The following is a 20,252-nucleotide window of genomic DNA, read 5'->3' as shown; positions in this document are numbered from 1 at the left end:
TATAGAAATTCTACACATAATTGGAGCTAAAGAATGATGGAGATTATATTAAATAAAATGATATACTTATGCTTGTTCTCTTTTTTCTTAAAAAAAGTAATTGCAAATGTCAACCAGAAAGGTTTCATAGATACCAAAAGATTTATATATCCTCTTTGGAGAAGCAAAGAATTGGCAATAGTAGATGCCTGCCAACTGGGGAGAGGCTAACAAGTTGTGGCATATGAAGGTAATGGAACTTGCTAAAAGAAATGATGAATATGATGAATACAAAGAAGCTTGGGAACATTTATATGGACTAATACAAAGTGAAATAAGAAGAACCTAGGAAACAATATAAATAAAAATACAACAAAATAGGAAGAACAGTGACAACAAAAGAATTGAAACCAAATGCTGTGAAATGACAACATCCAAGTGTGGACCCTTCTTTGTAGAGGTGAGAGACTATGCATGTGCTTCACATGATATCAGACTTTTTCCAATATGTACTTTAGTTTTGCTGAACTATTTTTCTCCTCTTTTAAAAAATTATTTATTAAAATGGATGGCTCTTGGGATAGGGAATAGATACATTGGAATATTTAAGTTATACAAAAGCAAAAGATAGCAATAAAATGTACTTAAAGTTAAGAAGATACATTGGTAGACTTCTCTTTCAAATAACATTAAATAACATTCTTGAATTGGTACATTTCTCTGGAATTTTAAATTTTTGAATAGTTTTAGAGAGATACATCAGTTAAAGACCACTCTGTAAGTAGAAGGAGGATATATGTGCACTTTCAATGCAACTTTATAGTTTTTCCATGACTGATAAATGTAAATATCCCTGAAGGTTGATGTAATATTTATAAAGCAGACCTTTGTTAAGAGCTCCCTGTTTAATACTGGTCTGAGTATATTATCAAAAACAAAAAAACTCAGTGTCCCAGGAAATGTTATAATAGAACTTCCTTTTAAATATATCATATCAATATATTCCTCTTGTTATCTGTTTTTGCTTTGGATTTGTGAGTTCCCCATTAATGTTGATGTCTAAGGCTTCACTTACGCTTTTTTTTAAAATGACTAACACAACATGTTCCCCTCTTGAAATTTAGATAAGAAAGTTTTCCACAGACCCTTCAAATAATCGTGCTTACAAAAGTGACTGCCACTATTGGACTGATTCTTTCAGTGCTACAGAGAGGTTCTATAAATTGGTGAATAGTACAGGAATCGATAATCCAGGCACCTGACTTGGTCACAAATATACTCTTCTTAAAAATTTTTTTCCCCAATTACATGTAAAATTTTTATCATTCCTTAAAAATTTTTTTTGTTTCAAATTCTCCCCTTCTGGGATACTTTGGCGGGGGGGGGGCAGATGGCAGAGTAGAACAGAGAAGCTCAAGGTCATCATAAGAATCCTCTCCAACCCATATTAAAATAACACCACAAAAGGAATACAGGAGTGAAAGAACCAACAAGGAGACAGAGAGAAACAACTTTCAAGAAAAGAAAGACTTAAAAGGTAGACAAATTATCCCCTTCCCTCCCAGCCCCCACCTTGAGAAGGCAAGAAATTCCCTATACATTATATATATACATATATGTATATATATATATGCAGTTGTGCAAAACATTTCCATATTAGTCATGTTGTGAAAGAAAACACAGACTTTCTCTACTCTCCCCCAACAAACAAGAAAAATAAAGTAAAAAAAAGGAAGCTTTAGTTTGCATTCAGAATCCATTAGTTCTTTCTTTGGAAGTGGATAGCATTTTTCACCAGAAGTCCTTTGGAATTTACTTAGATCATTGCATTGCTGAGAATAGCTAAGTCACAGTTAATCATCATACAATATTGCTATTACTAAGTATAATGTTTTCCTGGTTCATCTCACTTCACTTTGCATCAGTTCATGTAAGTCTTTCCACATCCTGTTCGTCATTTCTTATGGAACAATTTTATTCCATCACAGTCACATACCACAACTTATTCAGCCATTCTCCAATTGATGGGCATCCCCTCAATTTCCTATTTCTTGACCCCACAGAAAGAGCTGCTATTGATATTTGTATATATATAATGTTTTTCTTTTTCTTTCCTTTAAAAAAAAAAAGCTCTTAGGAATACTGACCTAACAGTGGTGTTGCTAGGTAAAGGATGGTATGCAAAGTTTCATAGTTCCATATTGTTCTCCAGAATGGTTGGATCAATTTACAAAACTACCAACAATGCATTATTGTCCCAGTTTTATCGTATCTCCTTCAATATTTGTAATTTTACTTTTTTGTCATATTAATCAAGTTCAGAGTTTTTAAAATTTGCATCAAATCACTGATCAATAGTGATTCAGAGCATTTAAAAATGTAACTATAGATAGCTTTGATTAATTCAAATGAAAACTGCCTTTTCATATCCTTTGACGATTTGTCAGTTGGGGAATGACATATTAGAAATTTGACTCTGTTCTCTGTATATTTGAGAAATTAGGCCTTCAGAGAAATTTGCTCTAAAATCCACCCCACCCCCATTTTCTGCTTTCTTTCTCATTGTGGTTACCTTGGTTTTTTTTTGTAAAAGTACTTATAAATATAATGTAAGCAAAATTATTCATTTTACATCCTGTACTGTTTTCTGTCTCTTGTTTGTATATAAATTCTTTCCTTGTAAATCTGACAGGATCTGAAAGTAAAACTATTTCATGTTCTCCTAATTTGCTTATGGTATCACCGTTTATGTCTAAATCATGTATCCATTTCAACCTTATCTTGGTGTACAGTGTGAGATATTGGTCTGTGCCTGGTTTTTGCCAAAATGTTTTACGTTTTTCCCAGCAGTTTTTATAAATGGTGAGTTCTTGTCCCCAAAGTTTGGATCTTTGGGTTTATCAAGCACAGTGTTGCGATGGTCATTTACTACTATGAATTGTTTACTAATCCACTGATTTACCACTCTATTTTTTAACAGTATCAAATTGTTTTGTTGATGATCTAGTATGGCTAAAAAATCTTCCTTTACAATTTTTTTTCATTGATTCCCTTGATATTCTTGATCTTTTAGTCTTCCAGATAAATGTTATTTTTTCTAACCCTATGAAATAATTTTCTATAGTTTGATTAGTATGGCACTGAAAAATCAATTAATTTAGGTAGGATACTGATGGTTTTAAATAGATAATACTTATTTTAAGGAATGCTTCCCTGTAATTTTTATTATGTTGATTCAACCTACTCATGAGCAATTAATATATTTCAAATTGTTTAGATCTGACTTTATTTATGTGAAAAGTGTTTTGTAATTATTGTATTATAATTCATATATCTTCTGGGTTTGTCTTGGCAGCTAGACTCCCAATATATTGTCTATGGCTATTTTACATGGAATTTTCTTTCTACCTCTTGATGCTGGACTTTGTTGGTAATATATAGAAATGCTGGTGATTTATGTAGGTTTGTTTTATATCCTGCAACTTTGATAATGTTGTTAATTATTTCAATAGTTTTTTAGTTGATTCTCTAGGATATACCATCATATATCAGTAAAGAGTGATAGTTTTGTTCCTCATTGCCTGTTCTGCTTCTTTGTCTTCACTTATTGCTATAGTTAGCATTTCTAGAATAATATTGAGTAATAGTGGTGATAAAGCATCCTTGCTTTACTCCTGATCTTTTTGGGAAGGCTTATTGTTTATATACTTGCTGATGGTTTTAAAGAGATAGTGCTTATCATTTTTATTCCTGTTTTCTAGTTTTAAAAAAATGAGTGTTGTATTTTATGAAAAGTTTTTTCCTACATCTGAGATAATTTTATAATTTTTGATGTTTTTGTTATTGATATGGTCAATTATTCTGAATAGTTTTCCTAATATTGAACCAGCCCTGCATAACTGGCATAAATCCCACCTGGTCATTGTGTATGCTTTTTGTGATATACTGTTGTAATCTTAATAAGTCAGAAGACAAAAGATTTTAGCCTGGGAGAGTAAAGAGTGAAAATGCCCAACTATAGAAATGAAGTTGGAAAAGGAGGGAAAGTGAAGTCAGAAGAAAATACAGAAGGTAAAGAGTATAGTCCTTTATCTATAGTGGTGTCATAAGTCCAGTGAGGAAGTGTAGGAGGGTTAGAGAATAGGGAGAAGTGCAATGATAGGAGGTTATGATCAGATGGAGGAATGTCAGAGTTTCTGATTAGAGAAGTGAAACATTTGTGGACAATGGCAAGATTTAGCATTTGTCCATTCCTATGTGTAGCACATAGTAGAGTGAAGGAATAGGTCATGAGACTTAAGGAAAATGAGAAAATGGGAAGTTGGGAAGTTTAAATGAGCATTAGTTTGGATATTAAAGTCCCTTAGGATAAGATAGGGGCAGGAGTTGGGAAGAAGAAGATGTTGAGCCAGGAGTTGGGTAAGAGAAGATGACGAGTCCAGAGCTGAACTTGAGAAAGGAGGAAGAATGACCTAGGGGTGAATAGCCTAGAGCTAGCTACCATCATTTTGATTGGGCATAAAATTTTGATTGAGTGTTCTTCTGTGGAGAAAAGAGGTAAAGGGAAGAGTCTGGAAATGACAGTGGAGAATAACTCTCACTTCAGGACCAGTGAGACTGGCAGGGAACAGAGGCAGGATTCAAACTCAAGTCTTTTGACTAAATCTGGTGCTCTTAATATTGACTCCCAGGAGTCTGTGGTAAGAGCTTTGGGACTTTTGAGAAGTAAAATAGGTAAATCTCTTGAGATTCTGCAAGGGCTCTGAGTGTCCTGTAGATTTACAAGAAAGTTCCTATTCTATTGTAATCTGAGGCTTAGACATCTCTGATCAGCAAAGTTAAGTGGCTGAAACTATTCCAGGTGAGGCAACTGGTTGTTCAAGGATATGACAGATTTGGCTACATGCAATAGATTAAGATCTTGTGGGATCTCATCTGATCCAAGTGTTGGTTAAAAGCACTTCTCTTCCAAAGGAAAAAAGCATCCTTCCACTCCTAGGATAACTTAGGAAGAGGTTATTTCAAGGCTTCTGGAACGTGCATGGCTTACTTTACCAGAATGCTATTACTGTTTGTTCCCAAATGCTTGGACAGGATGGTCTTTTTAGCCACACTGATGCTCCAGGGAAGTTTTTTTTTTCCTTTTGGGGAGGGAAACAAAAAACCCCTTTGCTCCCAAGCACCACTGAAGATCAGTAGTAAAGGACTGAGGAATAACTCTAGACTGAAGCTAGAGTCTTCTACAATATACTCAGCTGGGTTGGAATTATTTCTAATTTTGGATTCTGGTAGACTCAGTAGCTTTAGCTTAGTCTTTGACTGATTGTAGTCCTGTATTAATGGACTACAGATGTTTCTATAATTGATTCCTTTCTAGCATATTATTTCCTACCTATGCAAATACTTAACTTTCCCCTTAGTGAAACTCATTCAAAAACAGATTGTGAGATCTTTGGTACAATTTAAACTCTGCATTGTTCCAAATAGGCTCACTATGGTCCTCACGAGGTTAAAATTCGAAGTCCTTGGTGGTTGCATTTGGGATTCAGAGGTCTTGGCTCTTGGGCATTCAATTATACAGAGAGTGATACTTGTTATTTTGGTGGTAAGGAATGAAGACTAGATTAATGGATATCATTTGGCAGGATTTCCACTGTGTATTAATGAAGCCAGAAGTTTCATTGCCCTGATGATCTACTGAATGAATACTCTATTTTATTGGACACACCTCATGCCTGAGAATCTGAGGACTTGGGGATTCATATATGTGTCAAATTCAAGAATGTTTCCTTTATGAGATATTTGGTATTTTTTTAAAATTCCTTTTAGTTACATGTGGAATCTTGGACCAGATCATTTAATATCACCAATTATTAGACAGAAATAACAGTGTATGTTAATACAAGACAAAAGGAATATGAATTTTTGTGTATAGGGAATATTAACTGTCCATCAAGCACCCAACAAACTGACGTTGATGACAAAGGATTGATATCATGTTCATATTTGAATGAAACTGAAACTTGGAAAGGCTAAATGAATTACCCAGAAAAATCAGTTGTAGGAATAGCACCTCTTTTCCCCAGGACCTTATGCAATTTTGAAGTGGGAATCCTTCATCTTTCTTAACGGATGCTCATCTACTCAATTAAAGTTTGTCTTATCTTCTCAAATCTGAAACTTGTCAGTCACATTGTTTAGTGTCTAACCACAATATGGCCAATTTTATGGGTTATCTAATGAAACAGATTTTTCAGTTAAGGCTGGCTTCCTTTACCACTCAACATATTTCTGGGTCATCTTGTGTCACTATTAGACAGTATATCCAAAAAAATTGAATCAATTTTAATATTAGTCAAAGCAAAATAAAGTTCCTTCAATGGAAAAAAATTAAAATTCACTTCAAGTTTCTCTCTGGGGTTATAGTGTCTTGATTGTTGATAGTTCATTGTATACTCCTTGTGGGAAGGAATTGTTTTTCTTTTCATATTTGTATCCTTAAACCTTAGCACAGTGTCAGGCACAGAATAAGCACTTGATCTCCTTCCATTCACTAATTCAAATCAAAATCATTTTAAGGGTACTATATTTTTAATGGCCCAAATTATTCCCTGGAGAGGCAAAAGTTCTTATTTATTTATTTGTTTGTTTGTTTTTATGATCATCATTTAAAATCTTCTAGTGATTCTGATGACCATTATTCATATAATCCCACAATCTGAAAAATCAAAATTATAGATCACCTAATGGGCAATGGACTCATAGGAAGTGTAAGTATGCTATAGCATGTATTACCCACAATGAATTTCAAGCAAAAGGTGCTAGAAATGATGTCATCAAAAAGATATAGTTGGACAAGAAGGTGGGCCAGAAATGGAGCAAGATCAAGGAAGGGATGATAAATGTCTTTGGCTCCCCATCTGGAGCCAGAAGATGGAAAGGCAGCTCCTAGACTGTTTGTGGAGGATTAATGAGAAGCCATAATCAAGAGTCCATGAATGAGTAAGGGCAATTGAATTGGGTTTTGATCTGTGCAACCAGAGGGAGTATCCAAATCATTGAGAACACAGATCCATACAAAAATTGAAGGAGCTCTTAAATGCAGAGATTTGATGTGTGGATTTTCTAAGTCGAAATGGCATGGTTGGGTTGAAGTCTATAGTATTAGAAGAAGCAGTTGGCACTAATATACTGTTGGTGGAATTGTGAACCGATAGAACCATTCTGGAGAACAATCTGGAACCACACTCAAAGGCACATAAAACTGAGCACCCTTTGACCTAGCAACACCACCACTGGGTCTCTATCCAAAAGAGATCAAAGATAGTGGAGAAAGACCTATTTGCACAAAAATATTTATAGTAGCTCTTTTTAAAAAAATTTTATTTATTTATTTAGAATATTTTACCATGGTTACATGATTCATGTTCTTTCCCTCCCCTCTTCCCTCCTGGGGCTGACAAGCAGTTCCACTGGGTTATACATGTATCATTGTTCAAACCCTATTTCCACGTTATTCATATTTGCAATAGAGTGAACTTTTAACACCAAGACCCCAATCATATCCCCATTGAACCACATGATTGATCATATGTTTTTCTTCTGTATTTCTACTCCCACAGTTCTTTTTCTGGATGTGGACAGAGTTCTTTCTCATAACTTCTTCTGGATTGTCCTGGGTCACTACATTGCTAGCAGCTCTTTTTTGGTGGCAAAGAACTGGAAACTGAGGAGACAGACATCAGTTGGGGAATGGCTGAACCAGCTATTGTATATGGCTGAAATGGAATATTATTGTGTCATAAGAAATGACAAATAGGATAAGTTCAGAAAAACGTTGAAAGACTTATATGAACTAATACAAAGCGAAGTGAACAGAATGAGAAGAACAGTGTATATAATAACAGAAATATTGTATGAAGATCAGTTGTGAAGGAATAATTCATCATTATTATTAGCAATGCAAGGTTCCAAGATAACTTCAAGGGACTCATGATGAAAAATGCTCTTTACAGCCAAAGAAGGAACTGTTGGGGTCTGATTGCAAATCAAAGCATGTCAGTTTTCACTTTATTTTCCTCATACATTTTTTTTCTTGTGTGTGTGTGTCTTCTCTCCCAGCATGAGAAATATGGAAATATATATAGCATGAAGGCATTGGTGTAACCTATATCAGACTGTTTACCACCTTGGGAAAAGGAGGAGGAAAAAGAAGGAAGGAGAGTATCTGAAATGCAAAATATCAGATAATTGTTAAAAATTGTTTCTACATGTCATTGAAAAAAATGAAATTAAAAGTAAAAAAAAAGCAGCAGTCATATCACTGAGCTCATAGATCTGTCAAAACATTGAATACAGATTGCTATTTTTTAGACTATCAACAACTGCTTAATTAAAATACTAGTCCTTTAGGTAGTTCATTATGATCTCATCCAGGTAAATGAAATCTTTTTTGGATGCATTCAAAAAATCTAGTTGTAGGAGCATCTAGGTGGCTCAGTGGTTAGAGACAGGAGGTCTTGGGTTTAAACCTGACTTCAGAAACTGTCTGTCTGTGTGACCCTGGCCAAGTCACTTAACCCCTTTGCCCAGCCCTTACCACTCTTTTGTGTGGGAATCAATACATAGCAGAAGATAAGAGTTTTTTTAAAAATCCAGTTGCCCCATTCTGCTCCACAGTAAAGACCTCCATGAGCTCCCAGGGCATTTGATCATTCGCAACATTTCTGAACCAACTTATCTCACAATTCCCTTTTGGTCCAACCATCCTGGCTCACTAGATGTGTGATGCTTACCAAGACACTTCACTTCTCTATACCTTAGTTTCTTCATCCGTAAAATGAAAGGGATGAACTTCAGATGACCTTTAAGGTTCATTCAAGCTCCAAATCTAAATGTTTTAGTGCCAACACACCTTACCCAACTACTCTGTGAGTGACTGGTAGAAAAGCCACCGCAGATTCTTCTGGTTTCTGCTGAAAGGCTGCCCTTGGGCAGCTGAGAGCAATCTCTAACAGGAGAGGAGAAAACAAGCCCTGGTGCCCAGCTCATCTGCATGGCATTCAAGTCCCAGGTCTTATATCAGTTAATCTAAAGGATTCTTCAGGCCTGTGAGAAGCAGCTGCATTCACTTCAGAAGTCTAGGACCCATTCCAAATGGCTCTGAGGTGAAAACAGGTATTTCCATTCTTCCAGAGCAAGGGCATTTGGGGTTTCGGCTTCAATATGAACCTTGAACAAATTAATCACATTTACCAAAAGGATGTCAAATGACTGCAAGAGTGAGCCATTCATAAATCCTCTTTGGTACTGACAATTCAATTTTGGCATCAGCATTTGTAAATCGAAAATTGGAAATTCTATGACCATGACTCTTGAATTTTGAGCCTGGCTGAATCTGTAGGATTAAGGAGAGGTCAAGGAGAATGATAATTGGGAAAAACAATTAGGCTCAGTGCCTTCATGGATTAGTGGCCTTTGAAAAAACTAATTTTAGAGGGATAGCGGCTGAAATCAGATTATAAAGGGTTAAGGGAAAATGGGTAATGAGGAAGTAGAGGCATCAATGAAAGAATACTCATTCTGGGGTAGTGGGGTAGGTATCTAGGTGGCTCAGCATATAGAGAGCCAGGACTGGAGACAGGAGGTCCTGGGTTCAATCTGACCTTGGATACTTCCTAACTGTCTGACCCTAGACAAGTCACTTACTCCCCATTACCTAGCCCTTACCACTCTTCTGCCTTGGAACCAATACTTAGTATTGATTCTAAGAGAGAGTAAAAGGTTGGGTTTTTTTAAAGAATATTCTTTTTTATTTTTCTGAGAAGTTTGATAGTGAAGAAAAGAAATAGAGTCAAGGAAATTTTGGTGGAGGGGAATATGTAGGTTTGTATGTCAAGGGGGAGTAGTAGGCTCCCTCTCACCAAAGGGCTTTATGGCTGGATGATTACTTGCTAAAGAGATATGATTAGCAGTCATCAAAGGTTCAAGAGCAACTTGGATTGGGGTCTCTAGTGGAGAAGCATAGGGATCAGTGTTTGGTCCTATAGTGCTTCACATTTTTAGTAATTATTTGAGTAAAAACATAGATGGCATGATTATCAAATTTGCAAATGACAAAAATTTTTGAGTGATAACTAAGATCCTAGATAGTTCCAGAGCAAGAACTAGGAGGAATGGGTGGAGGTTGCAAAGAGAACAATTGTGGTTGGTTGTCAGGAAATGTTTTCTAATAATACTTTGAGCTGTCCTAAGGTGGAATAGGCTGCTGAGAAGGGGATGAAGGTTCTCTCTCACTAGAAGTCTTCACACAGATACTAGATGATAACTTTTCTAGTATTTCATGGCAATGACTTTTTTTTTTGAAGGGGAGCTTAATTGGTCCAAATGGCTGCTGAGGTTCTTTCCAACTCTAGAATACCGGTAGCCGAGAGAAAGAGTGAAAATGCTTAGAACAGACAGGCAGCGAGACAGCAAGCAACTGGAGGGTTTTATATCTAAAGGTCTAGTTGCTGGCATTTTAAAATTGAGAATTCTGAGTTCGGTGATGGGGTTTAGTACAGGGAAAAAAAGTACATCCAAATCCCTGTTACTAGAAGTGTTCACGTAGGTTAGATAGCCATTCTTATTCAATTCAATTCAATTCAATAATTATTAAATAACGTCAATGTTTAAGACTAAGAGACAGCACAACAGAGTGAATAAATGGCTAGCCTTCAAGTCAGGAAAATGTGAATTCAAGTCTTGTTTCTAATACAGTTTTGCTTGGTGACAATCACTTAAGCTGCTCAGGGCTTTGGACAACTCTCTGAGACTATAAATTACAGATGAATTACTAATTTGCATCATGGGTATAGGGAGTTTCCACGTGGGGAGTTCCTCAAACTGGTGAAATCACATTTCTGAACCAAAAATAAATGTATAAGGCTGAAGACAGACAAAAAGGAAATAATCTCTGCCCTCAAGGACCTTATATTTTATTGGTGAGAACTGATTAGGAGTATTATGGAGGGGATTCAATCACTAGGTAAAAGGCTGGACTAGACAACTTTTAAAGTTTCTTTCAATGCTAAACTTCTATAATTCTGTACTTCAGATAATAAGGATTTCAGGGAAAAAAAAGATTTTCAGGCTCAATAAAGCCCAGATCCATAGAGAAACCATCTCTGACTTGAAACAAGAAAACGAAGTTGAGTAATGAGCTAATTTGGTTCTTTGACCCATTTTAATTCCTGAATTTCGGGATCATCTTATGCACATAGGATTATAGAATCATATATTTAGAATTCAAAGGGACCTTAATTGTCATCAAGTCCAAGCCCCTTATTTTGCAGATGTAGAAGGGGACTCAAAGAGGTTAAATGAATTATCCAAGGTCACACAGGTACTAAATCTCAGAGCCATGATTTGACTCTGTGTCCCCTGATTTCTCTAGTTCCAGATCCAGCACTGACTTTTATACAAGGAACTTGTTTCATCTGGGTCTCTCATTTTTCAAAAGGAGAAACTGAAGCCCCCAGATGAAGTGAATTGCTCAAGGTCACTGGTGGCAGAGATTAAGTACATGCTAAATCCAAGCAGTCGTATAGAAGTCATTCATTAGAGTGGCAGAAAAAATAATTTTACCATAAACCAGAATTCAATAGCAGTGTATAGAGTTGGCCCTGGTTATTCACAATGGTGATAGATTGGTTTCGTTATCCTGCTCATCTTCACTCTTCTCCATCTTCTCTGTTTCTTTTTCAATGTATGATTAAAAAGTGAAGTTGGGAAACAACTTGGGTGAAAGGTCCTCGTTTAAAAAATATTTTATAGCTCTAACTTGGACTTGCAAGCCAAGCAAACTGGAAAAAAAGTCTCAGGAATACAGAGTAATAAAAATTATATAATGCTTTGAACTCATACTAAATAATACCTTTAATCTTGAGCTCTCCAATTACTTTATATAAACAAGTTAAGAATCATAGTATTATCCTCATTTTGTCAGTGGGGAAAAAGTAGAGTGACTTGACTAGACAGGTTGTTTTTACTGGGTTTAGTGAAAACTCTGGGATCCTCAAACCCAGAACACATGCATCCAGATGTGAGATAGCTAGCTCACAGTTTAATGGTCAGTCTTTTTTCCCCATAACATAGATTTTTTTATGCTTAAACACTGACATAAATACTGCACAGGTGTTGCTAGCATTGCAAGGACCTATGGGAAGTTATATATCTTGTCTATTCTCAACCCTTTGGAATCTGGATACTGTCTGGACCACTTTAATAAAACTGCTTTTTCATAGATTGCCAATGCAGTCTTAATTGCTAATTGATCTTTTTTCTAGGCCTCATTCTTTTTCTTTTTCTAAATCTTTACTTTCTGTCTTAGTAACAACTGTAAGACAGAAGGGCAAGAGTTGGGCAAATGGGGTCTAGTGACTTGCCCAAGGTCACACAGCTGGGCAGTATCTGAGGCAAGATTTGAATACCACCTTCCTGACTCTAGACCTGGTGCTCTGTCCACTGCTCCCCCTAGCTGCCTCCACACCTCCTTCTCTTTGACCTTTTGATTCTGCCAAGTTGATATAAAGGTAAATGGTGCCTTTTAATATCAATCAATCAATCAACAAACATTTATTAAGTGCCTACTATATGCCAGGCATTGTGCTAATTGCTCATCAACATCAAGCATAATGATAAAGATGATAATAATAATAACAATAATTCCTTCACTTCAGGCCCTAAGATGATTCTAAAATTCTGGAATTAAGAAGGGTCAAAGAACCAAATGATCCCTTTATTAAAGATATATATATTACATTTATCTGAAGATAAAAGGAGGAAAAGTCTTTACCTTCAAGGAGTTTACAGCATAGCCCAAAAAGCACAATATTTATGTGCATAAGTTTACATAGAATATATTCAAAATAGATACAAGGTGATTTGCAGGGGAAGGCATGAATAGTTGAGAAGACAAGGAAAGGCTCATATGGTGGTGTTTTACCTGAGCCTTGAAGCAAGCTAGAGATTCTGAGAGATGGAGGTGATGAGGGAATATATTCAAGACATGAGGGAAAGTTAATGCAAAGACATGGAGGTGGGAAATGGAGTCCTAGGTATAAAGAAAGTCAAGAAAGTCAGTATGGCTAGACCACTGTGTACATGAAGGGCAACAGAAGGCAATAAGGATAGGAAGATAGATTGGGGTCAAGTTGTCTTTACAACTTTAAATTGCAAATATTGGAGTTTATATCTGCTTCTGGAGGTAACAGAGAGCCATTAGACTTTATTGATCAGAATTGTGCTTTGGGAAAAGCAGTTTTGCAGATTTTGCTTGGGAACCCAGCACTTAAATAAATGCATACCTCTATTCTTAACATCAGCACATAGAAAGTGTCAGAACAGCAATCTATTCAGAGAAATATCCCTTGATCCCTAAGAAAATAGTATATATTTGGAATCACCAACAGATTGTCAACAGGAGTAAGGGAGTCACTGAACAAAACTCCTATGGAGACACTGAGCTAATGCGAAATGTAACTAATTGTTCAAAGGATTTTTAAAAGCCAATTCTGAAGTCCTTTTCTGCTTCATATAGAGTGTGCACTCTATTTTTAAAGATTTAAAATGCTGCAAGTTTCAATATTGTATTTATGAGTACACATAGTACAGTTTTTGTTTAATCTGTTTTTTTTTTGTTTGTTTTGTTTAATCTTGGGAACAGCTTAGTTGTTGCCAGATTAGATAGAGTTGAGCCAATCTAAACCTTTCCTTCATCCTTTCACTTAATTATTTTTCCCCCTTTTGCTGCCAGACTCCTTGGAAAAGATATCTACACCCATTGTTTCTTCTTCCTCACCACCCACTATCTTCTCAACCCTCCATAATCTACTTCCATACCCATCAGTCTACCGACATTGGACTCTCACTGGTATCTAATGACCTATTTCTAGTCTAGTCCAATGGCTTTTATTCAATCTTCATCCAGAATGACTTCTATACATCTGACAACATCAACTACACCCTTTTTCTGGATTCTCTCTCTGTTTTTGGTTTCAAATATGAAACTCTACTGATTCTTCCTCTGCCTTCTTCCTAATGTCTCTTCCTGATCCCTTAGGGAGGACATCCCCCAATGGTCTCTCTTTGCCACTCTTCTCTCTATTCTCACTGACACAAACCTAGTACAAGTTCTCATCACCAACCGCCTATCTACAAGACCTTCCTAATAAATCTTCCTGCTTCCCCTCTCTCCCACAACAGCCATCATTACTGGCTTTTACAAGTCACTTTATTCCTTTAAGCCTTTTATAAAAAATGTATACAATGGATATTATAATATTTGCTCTACTGTAAAGTGTTGCTATGAGAGAAGTGCTTCATAGACTATAAAGTTATGTAGAGTTCTTATCAACATCAAGATAATATTGATAAAGATAATGATGATGATAACAATTCTTTCATTTCAGTCAAAGTACATATCCTTCCTTTACTCAAAACACTTTGGTGGCCCTATTCCCTACTGATTAAATCAGACTCCTTGTCTAATATTCAAGGCTTTACATAATGCAGCATTACTCTACTTTTTTAGTCTTAGTTCATGCTAGTTAGTCTTCTTTCATTTAGAAATCTGCTCCCCAAACTAGAGTAGTCATTGTCTTCCAAATCTACTTCTATTTTTCTCCTTCCTTGCCTTTGTTTATGCTGTTTCTTATGCCTAAAGTATTCTCTCTCCCATTCTTAACCAGTAAAATTCTTATTCTTTAGTGCCTAAGATGCCTCTTTCTCTATGACTGTTTCCTTGATATCCCCAGTTGGAAGCAACTTTCCCATTGGGATTTCACAGAATACTTTGCATTCTTGAATAGTTATATAGGGTAATTTTGTATCATAGTTATTTGTACTTGTATTGTCCCTTGTCTTAGAGTGCAACCTTCATGAAGACAAGAATCATAGATTTAGAGAAATAAGGGATATCAGAGGTCATTGAGTCCAAAATTCAGAGGTCCTTTGGTCCTTCAGAGACCTGAGGCTCCCAGGAGTTAGATGACTTGTCCACAGTCACACAGCTAGGAGGAATGTGAGGCAGAGTTTTTCTCGTGCAGTCGCTTATATGGGCTGTCTCTTACCTAAACTTGGTGATTCCTTAGTATCTCTTGAAGAACTTGACACATAGTAGGTACTTGAAAACATCTGTGGAATCAATTGAATTGACTGAACTGACACCATTATGGATTTTGCAATCAACTATGATTGGTTGGCAGCCCTCACAATCTTCTATAGAGAGCATAAGCACTTTAGAAACAAATGTACTTTTCAATTCTAGATGGTCAGTTGCAATTATTGTTACCCCAACCTAGTAAAAGAGAATATTACACACTCTAGATCCCCTCTGTGGAGTCATTGTCCTGAGGAGGAAGCTAACTTCTTCAGCAATTTGAATTTTCTAGCCTCCAGATGGTAATCTCCAAAGAGTAAAGAGGGTCACAATGAGGAAATGGTGCCACATCCATCAGCAGCCCAGAACTACTGCCTTTGTGACAATAGTGGCACAGGCAGGGATGGTATTCATGGTGCAGAAAGTAGTGGTCAGGTGCTGTTACAGAGCCAGGACGCACATCTCTTCAAGGATGCTTGTTGGTGAAAACAGAGACTCCTGCTCAAGTATCAAGTTTATGCCATTCACTAACTTTGCAATGCACTCACCTTTCTCTTTTATCCTTATGGATAATAAAATAATAAAATTATAATAAATAATATACATAATATAAAAAATAAAAGACTTTATTTCCTCCTTTCCTTTCCACAAAATAAAAATAAAAAGGTAAAGAATGTCACTCCCATGCTGATTCTGGTCATTACCAGTTGGGCAGAGGAATGGAAAACAGTACCATGTGTTTTACAAATGTTTGTTGAATTTAAAGTGGAAACGGCAAATCTAAAACTTCCCTGCACTCCCTTCTAATCCATCTGCAGCGATGTGTAGTTTACTATCGAGACAACTTCCATAAACAGGGAAAGTAGAAATGATGCAAAACTGAACTTGGTTTGTTCATTTTCCTTCTGCCAAAGCCTTGATCTTCATCTTCCTGTCATGATGCTGCATGAACCAGGGTATAAGATTCAACCCCAGGGCACAGATTTGGGGGAAGAAATAGTGATTAGCTTTGGGACAGTGGTTTTTTTCTTCTTTCTAGGTCCTTGGAAAGTTAAGTCAGCAAACTCTATGATGAGGAGCCAACAAGTCTGAGTTTTAACCCTGGCCCTGTCTCTTGCTTGTGGCATGGCTTTAGGAACCTCTTTCAACCTCTGTGACTCAGTTTCTTTACCTGTAAAAAGGGGATAATCATTTTGAGCTCAAAGGGCTATTCTAAAACTCTAATGAGTGTTTATTAAACATTTTGTTGGAGCTGAAGGTTATTATTTTTTGTGGGAGAGAGGAACACCAACTTAGTAATTATTTGGAGGCTGAATTTATTTAACTGTGAATAGATTTTCCTATATATTTACAGATGTTGAGGATAGAGGACAAGATGACTTCCATTCAGTTCGTGTCCCACCTTTGATACACACTATTCATGTGATCTCAAGTAAGCTACTTTATCTCCTTATGCTCTTCATAATGATCTCAAATTTAAAATTGCAGAAGTTTCCCATCATTTCTTAACTAGCTCACTATATTAATGCAAGTTCAGATCTCCCTTCCTCCTGCAAAAAAAAATCCTTTTAAAACAGAAGGCATTGCATTCTGTTAGTTTAAATGTGTCTCATTTGAAAGGCCCTCCAATGCAGTATATCATATATATTGGAAGGAACATTCAACTATATGTCATTTGCTTTTTGTGGCCACTGTGGGGAATGAGCCAACTGCAAAGTAATTAGCATTGCAAAAATGAAAGATGGGCTCATCTCACCGTAGAATAACAGAATCATGGAACATCTGAGCTGGAAGGACCTTAAAAGTCATTTAGACCTTGACCAAGTCATTTAGTTACTCTAGGCCTCAGTTTCTCCATTTGTAAAATGAAGTAATTAAGACTAGATGACCTCTTATTTCCCTTTTAGTCCTAAATTTCTGATCCTATAATTCTGGTTGACTCAAGAAAGTGATTTTTGTTGGTTTTTGAAATATTAAAAGTTGGGGGATACAATGGGGAAATTCTTCACAGACCAAATAATCCTTTTCTCTTCTCATTCTAAAATTCCAAATTGTATATGTGGTCACCTGTTTTGAAAGTGGCTTGCACAGTCAGAGAAATTTTCAGCAATTGAACTATTTCTCCCCTTTAGAATATTAGGATCCAAGAGACAGTGTGTACATACATTTCATTAATAAATATTTACTTTATTTAATATTAATATTTAAGAAGCATCCAAGTCTTGTTTTATCTCTTTCTTCCCATAGCATGATAAAGGTTCCTGAAAGTGAAAAAAAACACTTGGGGTAAAGGAAATGCTTTGGGCCAAAGCTCAGGCCATTTGAGCACATTTTAGTATAGTAGAACTTTTTTAGTGGTGGTCTGTATTTATTTGGTATTTAATCATGGCATAGGTATTTAGTTGTAGTATGGTATCACTTTTTAGTATGGTAGAAGAGGAAAGATGCTCTGGGAAACTCAGCTAAGGTTTTATCTACAAAGTAAAGGGCATAGGGGGCAGCTAGGTGGTTCAGTAGATTGAGAGCCAAGCCTAGAGATGGGGGTTGCTGGGTTCAAATCTGACCTTAGACACTTTCTAGCAGTGTGACCTTTGGGCAAGTCACTTAATCCCTCTTACCTAGTCCTTACTGTTCTTCTTCTTTGGAACCAACATACAATAGTGAATCCAAGATGGAAGGAATGGGTTTAAAAAAAAAAGTAAAGGGCATGGGATTTGGAGTCAGAGACCTGTGTTCATATTCTACTTACTGCCTGTGTAATTTTGGTTAAGTGACAGTTTTCCCATCTGTAAAATGAAGGGGTCCAACTTGATGACCTCAAAGGTCTCTGAGTCTTGTTTTAGATCTATGACACTTTGGCTCAGTAAACCTGACCATCTCTGTCTAATTTGAGCAATGGACTAGAACAAGGACAAGGAAGGATTCCCCTTGTTTAGTCCTAAATCAAACCAAATTCTTAAATTCACTTATTTTGTCCTGAGAGTGACTTTTCGGCCCTATATCTAGTGCAATTTTGATCATGAGAAAAGGCTATCAATTCTCTCTCCTTTCCTCCCAGGTATAATATGAAGATTTAATGTGAAGGAAAAAAAGAATTCTAAATAATGACCTCAGGTCAAAGTGGAAGATGATGTAGAAGGATAGTACTCCTTTGGCTCATGGGAAGATCTCTTTGGGAGTCTTACCAAGGCCAGCAATGGCCTCAAGTGGACCAGGATAGGGTCAGAGTGGTTATGCATATAGATCTGGTATGTTGTGACTATCAGAAGGGCAAATTGTTCCATTTTCCTTCATATAAAATAACTTTTCCTAATCAAAATTAGTTTGATAATTTTCAGTGGTCCTTTCCTTACCCCCTGGTGATTTACAAGCAACATACTTATTAGAAACCATAAATTTTCCTGGCAGAAAGGCTTAATAAACATGAATAATGAATATGGTCATCTAAACTTTCAATATATTTTTCTCTAAACCTTCCCAACATAGCAATGAGAAACAGATTGGTGTAGGGCTTGCGAGCACTAGTGTCCCGGCAAGTTCAAGCCTCCGCTCTGACACTCATTGGTGACGAGAACCTGGGTGACTCTCTTAGTGTCCTTGAGTTTGGGTTTCTTTGATAAATGGGTAATCCTATTTGTGCCACCTCCTCAATAATATGTCTTTCAGCAAAATGTTCTATAAAGTTACAAGTGCTATATGTACATTATACTGGGAGTTCCACATGAAACTGGGAGCTCCTTGAGAACAGGAACCATCCATGAAAAATATGGAAAGAGGTTTTGAGTGATAATATATGTATAACCCAGTGGAATCGCTTGTAAACTCTTGGGGTGGGGAGCAAAGAGGAGAAGGAGACAATAAGAATCATGTAACCATGGAAAAAAATTTAAAAATTAAATAAAAAAATTTTAAAAGGAGAACAGTGACCATCTTTTGCCTCTTTTTATATCTCCAGCATAGTGCCCAGGACACAGCAGAGCTTAATAAATGCCTATTAACTGGCTCACTAGGTATATATAAACTGTTGTAATTGTGATTATTATATGATAATATATTATTATTATACCAGTAATATTATAATATATTATTAATAGTGAATTATTATATTATTGGTATTTATTGGTATATAATGTTATTACTATATTAGTATATTGGTATTGCTATATAGGTATATTATTGGTATATATTATTATATTATATTATTGGTATATATTGGTATATTATATTATTGATATATTGGTATTGGTATATATAGCTATATTATTGGTGTACTTTGGTACATATATTGGTATATTATATTATTGATATATTATTATTGGTATATTGGTAAATATATTGGTATATTTTATTATTGGTATATTGTTATGTATCGTTATATTATATTATTGGTATATTGGTATATATATTGGTATATTGGTATTGATATATATAGGTATATTATTGGTATACATTGGTATATATATCAGTATATTATATTATTGATATATTTTATTATTGGTATATTATATTATTGGTATATTGATAAATATATTGGTATATTTTATTATTGGTATATATTGATATATTGTATTATTGGTATATTATATTATTGGTATGTATAATATTATATATTGGTATTATGAATACATTATTATTCATATTCTAGTTTTTGAAGATAAAGACTATATGACTAAGAATAATACCACCTAATTAGGAATATAAATACACACATGTGTACATACGTATATATGTGTGTTTACACAAATATATAGATAGTGGATGCTGGGCCTGGAGTGAGGAAGACCCAATTTCAAATGTGTCCTTAGACATTTACTAGCTGTGTGGCCTCTGGCAAATCACTTAGCCCTGTTTGCCTCAGTTTCCTCATCTATAAAATAAGCTGGAGAAGGAAATGGAAAACCACTCCAGGATCTTTGCCAAAAAACCCACATGGGGTCATGAAGAGTTAGAGATGATTGAAATGATAACAAGTCAAGTGACTTTTGGATATAGTTCCAAATAGCTTTCCAGAATGGCCATTGCAAGTCACATTTCCATCCAGAATGCATTTAATGTGCCTGTTTTCCTACTACACTTCCAACATTTATCATTTTTATTTTCTTTTGTCATCTTTGCCCATTCTGATGGGTATGAG

The sequence above is a fragment of the Gracilinanus agilis genome, chromosome 3 (assembly GCF_016433145.1).
Source record: "Gracilinanus agilis isolate LMUSP501 chromosome 3, AgileGrace, whole genome shotgun sequence".
Lineage (NCBI taxonomy): Eukaryota > Metazoa > Chordata > Mammalia > Didelphimorphia > Didelphidae > Gracilinanus > Gracilinanus agilis.
This window is presented reverse-complemented; position numbering follows the sequence as displayed.